The sequence below is a fragment of the Manis javanica genome, chromosome 8 (assembly GCF_040802235.1).
Source record: "Manis javanica isolate MJ-LG chromosome 8, MJ_LKY, whole genome shotgun sequence".
NCBI classification, from domain to species: domain Eukaryota; kingdom Metazoa; phylum Chordata; class Mammalia; order Pholidota; family Manidae; genus Manis; species Manis javanica.
The window spans coordinates 92,952,090-92,966,830 of NC_133163.1; the positions used below are offsets into that span (position 1 = coordinate 92,952,090).

The following is a 14,741-nucleotide window of genomic DNA, read 5'->3' on the forward strand; positions in this document are numbered from 1 at the left end:
GATAAAAATTATGGTAGACAGGGGATAATAATTTCTATTTTGGGAATTTCACACTGATTCATCTATAAGATATGCAAGTTGTGCTTGAAATTTAGGTATAGAGCTTAACAGAGAGGTCAACTACAGAAGAAAACAGATGTGTATATTGTCAGTGGAGGCTGAGTTAACTGCCCAGAGAAGAAGGGTAGTCTGAGAGAAGTGGGTCAATGACAGAATAACAAGTTAAGGAAGAAAAAAGAACCTGTGAAGGAAACTGAGAAGCAAATATGAGGCCCAAGGAGCTCTATACCTCACAACTTCCATATTTGCTATGAGAAATTTAGGAAAATAATCCCTAAAAACGAGGGGAGCCAGGTGGGTTATGCTTGAAGAGAATGTTAATAATTGAATGTAACTGCTGTGGAGAAAAGACAGAAAACCAGGTTGGCAAGCATAGAATATATGAGTGAGACTTAATAAACTGTCAGTCTTACAAGAGTCCTGAGTAGAATCCAAATACCAGAACTATAACAATCTTTATGGTAAATTAAGCAGTCTACTAAAAGTCACATCTAGTTGGTAAGCAAGCAAACAAACAAACAAAACAAATAGTCCCACACTATACACTACTAGGTCTGATCATGACTCTCCATTCACAAAAATCATCACTCAACTTCATGCACATTGAGATTAGAAGAGAGCACAGAAATATTACAGAAACAACTCAAAGGCCCTGGGTAAACCACTTCATAAACTTTTAGGAACTGTCAGTATAGAAGACATCTAAATAATCTCAATGACATGCTAGAGCAGGACTTACCTTGTGTAGAAATGATGTCAAACCCAAGCCAACCCTCATTTTATTCCTGCCTGATTAACTTACAAGCGTTCTCATAATTGTACATAAGGGCACCAGAATATAATAGGACATGAACTTAATTTCAGCATCTGTAGGCTATACCCTGTGTTTGCTTGTCTGATCCATAGACTGGAGTACTTCAAGGGCAAGAACTCATACCCAGCTCTGCACAGGTATATACTAAGTGAACAGACGAATGCATTTTTTTAACAGCTTTAAAGAAACATTATTAACATACCACAAAGTTCACCCATTTACAGTGTAAAATTCTATGATTTTTAGTATATTCAAAAAAGCATGCAACTACCACTGCAATTGTCATCAGAACATTTTCATTAGTCCTAAACACCCCACCTAAAAACCTGTATTTATTAGTAGTCACTTCCCATCTCCCCCACAAGTATTCTCCCAGTCTTATATGAGGCCGCTAATCAACCTCCTCTCTATATAAATTTGCCTATTCCGGACAGTCATATAAACTGAATCACACAATAAGTGGTCTCTTTTATGATTGACTTTTTTCACTTAGCATAATGTGTTCAATGTTGTAGCAGGTATCGATACTTCATTTCTTTTCACTGTCAGTAATATTCCATTGTATGGATATACCACCTGTTTAGCCATTCATCAGCTGATTACCCATTTGGGTTGTTTCCACTTTTTGGTTATCAGGAATAATGCTGCAAAGAACATTCATGCACAAGTTTTTGTATGGACATATGCTTTCATTTCTCCTGGGTATAACTGGGAGTAGAATTGCTGGGTCATATGGTAGCTCCATGTTTAATCTGAAGCAGTACATAGAAACTACTAGACTATTTTCCAATGGTGCTGCACAAGTTTATATTCCTACCAGCAACATATGAGGGTTCCAATTTTTCTACATCCTCACCAACTCTTATTATTACCTCTGTCTTTTTTATTGTAGCCATCCTAGAAGGGATGAAGTGGTATCTCATAATTTTGATTTACAGTTCTCTAATGACTAATGATGTTGAGCATCTTTTCATATGTGCTTATTGGCTATTTGTATACCATCTTTGGAGAAGTGTCTATTCAGATCGTTTGCTGCTTTTTAAAATTGTATTGTCTCTTTATTACTGAGTTATAAGAGTTCTTTATATATTCTAGATCAAGTCCCTTATCAGATGTACAATTTGCAAATATTTTCTCCTGTGGGTTCTCTCTTCATTTTCTTGATAGTGGTCTTTGAAGCACCTAAGTTTTTAAATCGAATGAAATCCAATTAATGTATTTTTTTATGGTACTGTTTTATAGTTTGGCTATCATATCTAAGAAACCACTGCCTAATCCAAGGTCATGAAGATTAATGCCTACATAGTTTTCTAAGCGTTTTACACATTTAGATCCTTGATCCACTTTGAGTACATTTTTATACATGGTGTGAGGTAAAGATCCAACTTCACTCTTTTGCATGAATATAGTTGTGTTAGAAAGACAAACTCCTCTGGTTCTCCTTGATTCTCATACTACCACCATAGCACAACACCTCTGACACCAGCTGTGTGGGCTCTCCACACATCAAGCTATTCTCCTAGACATCAGCTGGGTGTGTTATGATTGAATTCAATTCTGACATGGAGTTCATCACATCCCTACAAGCTAAAGGCTCAGTTCCACAAGACTGCCTCTACTTCAGATGCAATTCCCAGGTTGTTATCTGTACTTCTGACTAACCAGTTATAAATCAAGGTTCCCATTACTTCTTTTTCGGGTTTGAAAATTTTCTAGACTGGCTCACAGAATTCAGGGAGCTACGTATGTTCACCAGTTTATTACAAAGGATATAATAAATGACATGAATGAACAGCCAGATTTAGAGATACACAGGGCAAGGTAGGTGGGAAGGGGCACAAAGCTTCCGTGCACTCTGAATGCACCATTTTCTCAGAACCTTCACATGCTCACTAACTCATTAAGTCCTCTAAACCCAATACTTTTGGGATTTTTATGAAGGCTTCATCATTTAGGAATGACTGATCACTAACTTAATCTTTAGATCCTGTATTCTTCCCAGAAGATAGGGGGTAGGGCTGAGAGTTCCAAACTTCTAATCATGGCTTTTTCTTTCTGGTGATCTGCCACCATCCTGAAGATATTCATGAGCCCACTAAGAATTGGTTCGTTAAAACAAAAAACAATCCTATCATCCAGGAAATTCCAAGGGATTTTGGATCTCTGTATCAGGACGAGGGGGCAGAGACCAATATATGTATTTTTTTTAATTTTACATTATCCAAACCAGCTGTCCCAGCAACATTTACTGAAAATATGTATTTCCCCACTGAATTTTCTTGGAAGCCTTGTCAAAAACCACTTGCCCATAAAGTGACAGTTAATTTCTGGACTTGCAATTCTAATCTGTTGGTCTATATTTCTATTCTTATGCCAGTACTACAATGTCTTGATTACTGTCACTTTGTAGTATGTTCTGAAACTACGAAGTATGAGTGCTTCAAATTTTTGTTCTTTTTCAAGATTGTTTTAGCTATTTGAGTTCCCTTACAATTCCATATTAATTTTAGAATTAGCCTGTCCATTTCTACAAAAAAGCTACCTGGGATTTTGATAGGGAGTGTGTTCCAACTCTAGATTGATTTCAGGAGTACTACTATCTTAATAATATTAAACCTTCCAGTCTACAAACATGGATATCTTTCTATGTACTTCTTCTTTATTTTTTCAACAATGTTTTGTAATTCTCAGCATATTAGTTTTCTACTTTTTTGGTTAAATTTATCCTAAGTATTTGTTCTTATCGATGCTATTGTAAGTGGAAGTGTTCTCTTAATTTCATTTTTGGGTTGTTCAATGCTAATGTCTGATATAAAAGTGAATTTTGTAAACTGATCTTGTATCTTGTAATCTTGCTGAGCTTGTTTATTACTTCTAATAATTTTTCAGTGGATTCCCTAGGATTTTCTATATACAGGATCATGTCATCTGCAGAGAGAGACTGCTTTACTTCTTTCCGATCTGAATACATTTTATTTCATTTTCTTAGTTAATTAAAGTGTTAAGAGCAGAAATCCTTGTCTTATTCCTTATCTTTAGGGGAAGAAGTTCAGTCTTTTGCCATATTACCTGTGAGGTTTTTCAATAGGCACACGTTACCACAGTGAAGAAGTCACTTTCTATCCTAGTTTGTTGAGTATTTTTATCCTAAAGGGGTATTGAATTTTGTTAAATGGGTCTTCAGTGTTTACTCACATTATTAAGTGCTTTTTGTCCTTTTTTCTACGGATATCATATATTAATTGGTTTTTGTATTTTGAACCAACCTGGAATTCCAGAGATAAAATCTGAGTTGTGGTGAATCATTCTTTTAATATGTTGTTGGATTTTGTTGGCTAGTATTTTGCTGAGGATTTTTGCACCTATATTCTTAAGAGACATTGATTTGTAGTTTTCTTTTCTTCTAATGTCTTAACCTGGTTTTAGTACAGAGTAATACTGGCCTCACAGAATGAACTGAGGAATGGTCCCTCCTTTTTCTTTTTTTGGGAAAAGTTTGTGAAAAATTGGTATTAATTCATTAAATACTTGGTAGAATTCACCAGTGAAGACATCTGGGTCTGGAATTTCCATTGTGGGTAAGTATTTTTTATTATTATTAATTCAATCTGTTTACCTGTTATAGTTCTATTAAGATTTCTTATTTCTTCATGTGTCACTTTCAACAGTTTATGTCTTTCTAGGAATCTGTCCATTTCTTATGACTAATCTAATCTGTTGCCAAGTACTTCATAGTATTCCCTTACTATAATCTGTTTTATTTCTGTTAAGTCAGTAGAAATGTCTCCTTTTTCACTCCAAATCTTAGTAACTTGCGTCTTCTTTTTTTCCTGTTCTGTCTAGGAAAAGGTTTGTCATTTTTTTCAAAGAACCAATTTTTCATTTTATGGATTTTCCCCCTTGTTTTGCTATTCTCTATTTTATTAATTTCTACTGTAATCTTCATTATTTCCTTCCTTTAACTTGCATCAGGTTTAATTTCCTTTTCTTTTTCTGCTGTCATAAAGTGGAAGGTTAGGTTATTAGAGATCTTTCTGACTTCTTAATATAGGTGTTTATGGCTATGAATTTCCCTAAGCATCCCTTAAGCTGAACCCCTTAATTTTTGGTACCTTGTGAAGGCTTAAGTTTTAATTAAACTTAATTGTACATAATCACTCTGAATCTTAGTAGGTAGGGTCATTTTTGCCATATGTCATGTATTTTTCCTTGAAGGACACATAGGACTGATGAAAGAAAGCATTGGCATAGAGTTAAATCTCAACTCTGCCACTTAATAATTATGGGACCTTGAGCAAGTCTCAGTTATCTCAGTAGAGTTACTGAGATAATATATTTATAAGGCATTTCTTTGATTAACTATCCAGTAACTATTTATTCCCCCTTACCAACAACACCCAAATTTTTCATGGGGTATGATTTTCCTCAATTGTTTATCTACCATTTCAATGAGCTTGATACACTCCCAGGCCCAAGGTTGGGTATTAACTACTCTAAGTCAATCAGAGTAATCTAGAAATTTCTCTTTTATCCTAGATATCATTTCAATGATGGGAAGAAAACTAGATATCCAAGACCTATGACAATCAATCCATGACATTACTCTGACAAGTAAAATTGCTCCAAGGCTGTTCTGGTCAGAGCAGAAAGAAATACTTTCATTTGATAATTTTAAGAAGAGATGTTATTTCTAAAGAGAAAGAATGTAGCTCCTTTCCAATTGCTATCATCAACTATCTTTCAACCACAAAGAAAACTACCATGAGGATAGACTCCACAATAAAGAAGAAATAATCATAGAAGAGTCAGATGGATAGCTACATGGAAGGAATGAAAATTAGACTCTAATACTACACACAAAACCCAACTCAAAATGGATTAAAGACCTCAGTGTAAAACCTGAAACTATAAAACTCCTAACTGAAAACATGGCATGTAAGTCCCTTGATGCTGTTCTTAGCAATGATTTTCTTGGCTTTGACAACAAAACTAAAAATAAGTAGGACTACATGGAACTAAAAAGCTTCTGCACAACAAAGGAAGCCATAAACAAAATGAAAAGGCAATGAATCAAATGGGAGAAAATATTTGCATATCATGTATCTGATAAGGGTTTAATATCCAAATGTACAGCAAACTCATACAACTCAATAACAAAAAAAAACAAACAAACCAATTAAAAAATGAGCACAGGAGTTAAATAGACACTTTTCCAAAGAAACATGCAAACTGTCAACAGGTACATATAAAGGAATTCAACATCATTAATCATCAAGAAAATGCAATCAAAATCACAGTGAGATATCAACTTCACACCTGTTAGAATGGCTATTACAAAATAGACAAGAAATAAAAGATCACAAGGGGAAGATAGCAAAGTAGGAAGATCCTGAGTTCACCTCCTCCTATGGACACACCGTAACTGCAACAACATACACAGCAACTCACTCTGGGAACAATCTGAAGCCTACGAGAATAGCTCTTCCACAGCTAGAAATACAAAGAAAAAGCCACACTGAAAAAGTAGAAAGGTCAGAGACATGGTCTGGTTTGGTACCAAAACCCTCATGTGGAGGGTTATCACAGGTACAGAGGTCTTCCTTGACAACAAGGGGTTCAAGTCCCAAATCAAGCATCCCCTGCCTTGGGTATCTGCATCAGAAAGATGATTTCCTATAACATGAGGCTTTGAAAATCAGGAGGACTTAACTCCAGGAGACCTGGAAGGCTATAGAAACAAAGACTCCAATCCTAAAGGGCCTGTGTACAATCTTACTCCTAGACCCAGCATAGAGGCAAGCACTTTGAAAAGTGCCTGGGCCATATGCGAAGGAGATTTACTAACTGATTTAGGTGCATGTCTAGGGGCAGGATCTTCAAGAACTTTATCCAGGTACAGACACGCTGGCAAATGCCATTTTTCTTGTCCAACTTGACCCTAGAACCAGTGCTGGTGGGTACTATTTCTGACATTCTCCACCTATTCTGCTAGCACTGGTCTCCTCACCCCAGAGTTCTCCTATAGACCCACCCCACCCAAACTGCCTACCCCAGCAGATGTCCCTCCAAAAAGACTCCATCCCCACCACACTAAGCAGGCAGCCTTGGCTGGGACCAATGCCCCTCCAAGGTAACTCCTGCCCTGGGAAGAAGAGGAACCAGATCCATCCACCAGCATGCCTGCAATCATTACTGCTGCGCCTTGCAGCCAGCCACACTGCTACAAGTACACCCCACCCACAAGTATACCCCACAGCAGCCAGGCTGGGAACCAACCTCAACCACCAGCACACCCACAGCAGTCTCAGCCCAGTCACAACAGAAGGGTGCATGCATCCCACACAGGGGACACCCCTGTAGTGCCTGTTTTTGGTGACTGGAGAGAATGTACTTCAGGGCCCCACAGGACACCTCGTACATAAGGCCACTACCTTCAAGACCAAGAGATGTAGCTGACCCACTAATACATAGAAACAAACACAGAGATTCAGAAAAAATGAGACAGAGGAGTCTATGTTCCAAAGGGAAGAATACAATGAAACCTCAGAAAAAGAACTAAATGGAATAGTTCCTTCTTATAAGCAATCTATCTAATAAAGAGTTCAAAATAATTATCATAAGAATGCTCACTGAACTTGGAAGATTAGTGGATGAACTGAGTGAGAACTTCAACTAAAAGACAGAAGACAAAAAAAGAAGCAATCAAAGCTGAAGAACACAATAACTGAAAAGAAAATACACTAGAGGAAATCAACAGCAGTTTCAAGAATGCAGAAGAATGGACCAGACATCTGGAAGACAAGGAGGTCAAAATCATCTAAACTTAACAGCAGAAGAAAAAAGAATTTTTTAAAAATGAGGATGGTTAAGGGACCTCTTGGAAAACAGCAAGCATACTGATATTCACATCATACAGGTATGAGACAAAGCAGAGAGAGAGAAAGGTACAGAAAACTTATTTCAAGAAATAATAGCTGAAAACTCCCTAACCTGAGGAAGGAAACAGACCAGGCACAGGAGATCTCCAAATAAACTGAACCCAAAGAAGTCCATGCCAAGACATGCAATAATTAAAATGGAAAAAATTAAAGATAAAAAAAGAACCTGAGAAGCAGCAAGAGAAAAGCAAGTAGTTATGTACACAGGAAACCCCATAAGAATATCCCCTGAATTTTCAGCAGAAACACTGCAGGCCAGAAGGTAGTGGCATGGCATATTCAAAGTGCTAAAAGGAAAAAAATTACAATCAAGAATACTCTACCTGCCAAGGTGATCATTCAGAATTTAACAAGAGACAAAGAGTATACCAGAAAAAGAAAAGTTGAAGTTTGACATGACTAAATTGGCCTTACAAGAATGTTAAAGGGATTTCATTAGTTGGAAAAGAAAAGCCCATAACTATAAATAAGAAAAATATGATAGAAAATATTTCACTGTTAAAAGGAAACACATAGTAAAAGTAGTAGATCAATCACTTGAAAGCTAGAATGAAGGTTAAAGGACAAAAGTAGTAAAATCAGTTATGTCTATAATTAGTCAAGGGATACACAAATAATAGGACATAAAATATGATGTCAAATACATAAAACATGGTGGGGAGGAGTAAAAATGCAATGCACTTAGAAGGTGTTCAAACTTAAGCCACTGTCAACTTAAAACACAGTTTATATATAAGATGTTACACATAAATCAAATGGTAAGCACAAACCAAAACCTACAGTACATACATAAAAGAGAAGGAAAGGAATCCAAGTATTACACTAAATTCATGAAATCACAAGAAAAGAGAACAAGATGAAAGGAACAGGACAACAAAAATAATCAGGAAACACAATTAACACATCGCAATAAGTATATGCATGTAAATAATTACTGTGAATGTAAATGGAGTAAAATGCTCCAAAAAGACATAGGGTGGCTTAACAGATTAAAAAGGCGGCCCATCTATATGCTGTGTACAAGACCCACTTCAGACCTAAAGACATACAGACTGAAACTGAAGGGCTGGAGAAAGAGATTCCATGCAAATGGAAGTGAAAAAAGTGCTATGGTAGTAATATTTATATCAGACAAAATAGACTTCAAAACAAAGACTGTAACAAATGACAAAAAGGGCATTACATAATAACATGTAATATCCAACAGGAGGACAGAAAAATTATAAATATCTATACACCCAACATAGGAGCAACTAAATATAAAAAACAAATATTAACAGATATAAAGGGAGAAACTGACAGTAATATAGTAATAGTAAGGGACTTAAACACCCAATTGCATCAATTGATAGATTATCAAGACAGAAAAATCAGTAAGGTAACAGGGCCTTTGAATGACACATTAGGCCAGATGGACTTAACAGATAATATACAGAACATTCCATCGGAACACAGTAGTATACACATTCTTTTCAGGTGCACATGGAACATTCTCCAGGATGGACCACATTTAGGCCACAAATCAAGTTTCAATAAATTTAAAAAGACTGAAATCATATAAAGCATCTTTTCTGACCACAGCACTATGAAACTTGGTATTAATTATTTTAAAAGATTGAAAGAACATGAACATGTGGAGGCTAAATAACATGCTGTAGCCATTTTCTTCAGTGGAACAACCAATTTCTTCAGTGAAGAAACCAAAGGAGAAATTTTTTAAAAAATGGCTGGACACAAACAAAAACAAAAACACAATGGCTCAAATCTTTGGGAGGCAAAAAAGGCAGATCTGAAAGGGAAGCTTAAGGTAATACATGCCTACCTCTAGAAAACCAGAAAAATCTTTACAAATCTAAGCTTACAATTAAAGAAATTAGAAAAGAGTAACAAAGTCCAAAGTTGGAAGATGGAAGAAATAATGATCAGAGCAGAAATAAGTGGAGTAGTCTTAAAAAAATAATAGAAAAGAGCAATGAAACTAAGAACTGGTTCTTTGAAAACATAAGCAAAGCTAATAAACCTTTAGCAAAACTCATTAAGAAAAAAAAGAACTCAAAATCAGAAAAAAAGAGAAGTTACAACAGACATCACAGAAATACAAAGGACTATAAGAACTACTACAAAAAAATTATGTATCAACAACTTAGAAAATTGAGAAGAAATGGATAAATTTCCAGAAACATACACTCTTACAAGATTGAAATAAAAAGAAACAGAAAATCGGTGCAAACTGATTGCTATTAAATAAGATTGAATCAATAATTTAAAAACTCCTAAAAAACAAAGTCCAGGATCCACAGTTGAATTCTACCAAACATTTAAAAAAGAATTAATACCTATCCTTTTCAAACTGTTCTAAAAATTGAAAAGGAAGAAACATTTCCGAAGTCATTTTACAAAGCCACCATTAACCTGATACCAAAACCAAAGAAATACACTGCAAAAAAAGAAAATTACAGACCAATATCCCTGATAAACATAGATATAAAAATCCTCAAGAAAAGATTACCAAACCAAAGTCAGCAATACATTAAAAGGCTCACTCCCCATGATCAAGTGGGATTTATTCTGGTATGCCAGAATGGTTCAAGATCCAAAAATTAATCAATGTGATACACCACATTAGAAATAGAAAGACATACGGTCATCTCAATAGGTTCAGAAAAACATTTGACAGAATTCAAATCAATTCATCACAAAAACTCTCAACAAAGTGGGTATAGAGGGAAAATATCACAACATAATAAAGACATATATGACAAACCCACAACTAACATCATAGTCAACACTGAAAAGCTGAAAGCTCTTCCTTTAAGGTCAGGAACACAACAAGGATGTCCACTCTCACCATGTTTATTCACCATAGTCCTGGAAGATCTAGCCACAGCTCTTACACAAGAAAAAAGACATAAAAGTATCCAACTTGGTGAAGAAGAAGTTTAAAATTGTCATGATTTGCAGATGTCATGGTACTATACAGAGATAAATCTAATGATCCACCAAAAAACAATTAGTACTAAAAAATGAACTCAGTGAAGTTGGAGATGACAAAATTAATATACAGAAATCTGTTGCATCTGTATACACTAAAAATGAAGTAAAAGAACAGGAAATTTAAAAACAATACTATTTACAATTGCATGAAAAAAAAATACCTAGGAATAAATTTGTCTAAGGAAGTGAAAGACCTGTACTCTGAAAACTATAAGACACTGATGAAAGAACTTGAAGATGACACAAATGAGTGCAAAGGTATGCCATGCTCATGGATTAGAAGAATTAATCCAGTTAAAATGTTCACACTACCCAAAGCAGTCTACAGATTCAATGAAATCCCTGTCAAAATACCAATAACATTTTTCACATAACTAGAAAAAAAAAACTTAAAACCTGTCTGAGGAGGAGGAGCCAAGATGGCGGCATGAGTAGAACAGTAGAAATCTCCTCCCAAAACCATATATATTTTTGAAAATACAACAAATACAACTATTCCTAAAATAGAGACCAGAAGATACAGGATAACAGCCAGACTACATCTACATCTGCAAGAACCCAGTGCCTCATAAAGGGGGTAAGACACAAGCCATGGCCCAGTGGGACCCAAGCATGCCCCTCACCCCAGTTCCCCAGCGGGAGGAGAGAAGTTGGAAGGGGGAGGGAGAGGGAGCCCAGGACTGTTAAATACCCAACCCTAGCAATCTGCACTGGAAGCACAGACACACAGTGTGTGGTGTGCTGGATGCCAGGGACACAGGGCAGTAAAATCTGCAAGCGGGTCCCCGCAGCCGGTGCCCCTGGAACAAAAGAAAAGCAAGTGCTCTTTGAAAGTCTTAAAGGGACAGGAGCCTCAGCGGGACGGGAGCATCCCAGCACTCAGCACAGCAGCTGGGAATCCCGGGTAACTCCAGGTGCCCTAACACCCTAGGCAGCAGCGCAGCTTGGAGGGCCCTCAGGGCAATAAACAGCCTCCTGCCTGTTTCCCTTCCGGTGCAGATCCACCATAGCAGAGCAGTAGCCTGAGGGGAGCCATGCCCATGGCAGCCATGCAGAGCTTCCTCTACACCGGCCCGGGCAGGAATCAGAGACCCTATCTGCGCACGGATGCCCAGCACAAGCTGCTAGGGTCACCATTCTCACAGGAGAGGAAGCCCAGAAACTAGCAATAAGGGACATTCTCCCAGCTGACACATGTACCAACTCCCCACAACTACCTCTATCACCATGAAAAGGCAGAAAAATTTGATACAGACCAGACTAACATAAACAACCCCTGAGAAACAACTTGGGGAGATAGACCTAACCAATCTTCCTGAAAAAGAATTCAAAATAAAGGTCATAACCATGCTCATGGAGCTGCAGAGAAAAATGTAAGAGCTAATGGACAAAGTAGGGAGGGAGAATACAGAAATAAAACAATCTCTGAAAGGACTTAAAATCAGAATGAATGAGATGCAAGAGGCCATTAATGGAATAGAAACCAGAGAACAGGAACACAGAGAAGCTCATGCAGAGAGAGATAAAAGGATCTACAGAAATGAAACAATATTAAGAGAACTGTGTGACCAATCCAAAAGGAACAATATATGCATTATAGGGGTACCAGAAGAAGAAGAGAGAGAAAAAGGGATAGAAAGTGTACTTGAAGAAATAATTGCTGAAAAGTTCCCCAAACTGGGGGAGGAAATAGTTGCTCAGACCACGGAAGCACACAGAACTCCCAACAGAAAGGACCAAAGGAGGACAACACCAAGACACATAATAATTAAAATGGCAAAGATCAAGGACAAGGACAGAGAATCAAAGGCATCCAGAGACAGAAAAAAAGGTCACCTACAAAGGAAAACCCATCAGGCTATCATGAGACTACTCAACAGAAACCTTACAGGCCAGAAGAGAATGGCATGATGTATTCAATGCAATGAAACAGAAGGGCCTTGAAACAAGGATACTGTATCCAGCACGATTATCACTTAAATATGAAGGAGGGATTAAACAATTCCAACACAAGCAAAAGGTGAGGGAATTTGCCTCCCACAAACCACCTCTACAGGGTATTTTAGAGGGACTGTTCTAGATGGGAGCACTCCTAAGGCTAAATAGCTGTCACCAGAGAAAATAAAATCACAGCAAAGAAAGCAGAACAACCAAATACCAACTAAAGGCAAAAAATAAAATCAACTACCCACAAAAGCAGGCAAAGGAAACACAAAAGAGCACAGAATAAACACCCAACATATAAAGAATGGAGGAGGAAGAATAAGAAGGGAGAAAAATAAAGAATCATCAGACAGTGTTTACAAAAGCTTAATAAGCGAGTTAAGTTAGACAGCAAGATAGTGAAGAAGCTAACATTGAACCTTTGATAACCATGAATCTAAACCGTGTAATGGCAATAAGTACATATCTTTCAATAATCACCCTAAATGTAAATGGCCTGAACGCACCAATCAAAAGACACAGACTAATAGAATGGATAAAATAGCAAGACCCATTTATATGCTGCTTACAAGAGACTCACCTCAAACACAAAGACATGCACAGACTTAAAGTCAAGGGACGGAAAAAGATATTTCATGCAAACAACAGGGAGAAAAAAGCAAGTGTAGCAGTACTAGTATCAGACAAAATAGACTTCAAAACAAAGAAAGTAACAAGAGATAAAGAAGGACATTACATAATGATAAAGGGCTCAGCACAACAAGAGGATATAACCATTATAAACATATATGCACCCAATACAGGGGCACCAGAATATGTGAAACAAAGACTAACTGAATTAAAGGAGGAAATAGAATGCAATGCATTCATTTTAGGAGACTTCAACACACCACTCACTCGAAAGGATAGATCCACCAGACAGAAAATAAGTAAGGACATAGAGGCACTGAACAACACACTAGAACAGATGGACATAATAGACATCTATAGGACTTTACAGCCAACAGCAACAGGATACACATACTTCTCAGGTGCACATGGAACATTCTCCAGAATAGACCACATACTAGGCCACAAAAAGAGCATCAGTAAATTCAAAAAGATTGAAATCCTACCAACCAACTTTTCAGACCACAACAGTATAAAAGTAGAAATGAATTGTACAAAGAAAGCAAAAAGGCTCACAAACACATGGAGGCTTAACAACATGTTTCTAAATAATCAATGGATCAATGAACAAATGAAAATAGAGATGAAGCAATATATGGAAACAAATGGCAACAACAACACAAAGCCCCAACTTCTGTGGGACGCAGCAAAAACAGTCTTAAGAGGAAAGTATATGGCAATTCAGGCATATTTAAAGAAGGAGGGACAATCCCAAATGAATAATCTAATGTCACAATTATCGAACATGGAAAAAGAACAAATGAGGCCTAAAGTCAGCAGAAGGAGTCACATAATAAAGATTAGAGAAGAAATAAATAAAATTGAGAAGAATGAAACAATAGAAAAAATCAATGAAACCAAGAGCTGGTTCTTTGAGAAAATAAACAAAATAGATAAGCCTCTAGCCAGACTTATTAAGAGAAAAAGAAAATTAACACACATCAACAGAATCAGAAACAAGAAAGGAAAAATCATGATGGACCCCACAGAAATACAAAGAATTATTAGAGACTACTATGAAAACCTATATGCTAACAACTGAAAAACCTAGAACAAATGGACAACTTCCTAGAAAAATACAACCTTCCAAGACAGACCAAGGAAGAAACAGAAAATCTAAAGTCCAATTACAATCAATAAAATTGAGGCAGTAATAAAAAAAAATACCGAAGAACAAACCCCAAGGCCAGATGGATTTACCTCGGAATTTAATCAGACATACAGAGAAGATATAATACCCATTCTCCTTAAAGTTTTCCAAAAAATAGGAGGAGGGAAAACTCCCAAACTCATTCTATGAAGACAACATCATCCTAATACCA

At 36.7% G+C, this 14,741-nt stretch overlaps 1 protein-coding gene across 4 annotated transcripts in view; it reads right to left on the reverse strand.

Moving 5' to 3' along the window:
- Window positions 1-14,741, reverse strand: part of TTBK2 (tau tubulin kinase 2) — a 210,033-nt gene that overhangs the window by 94,707 nt on the left and 100,585 nt on the right. The gene's annotated exons all lie outside the window — the stretch shown is intronic.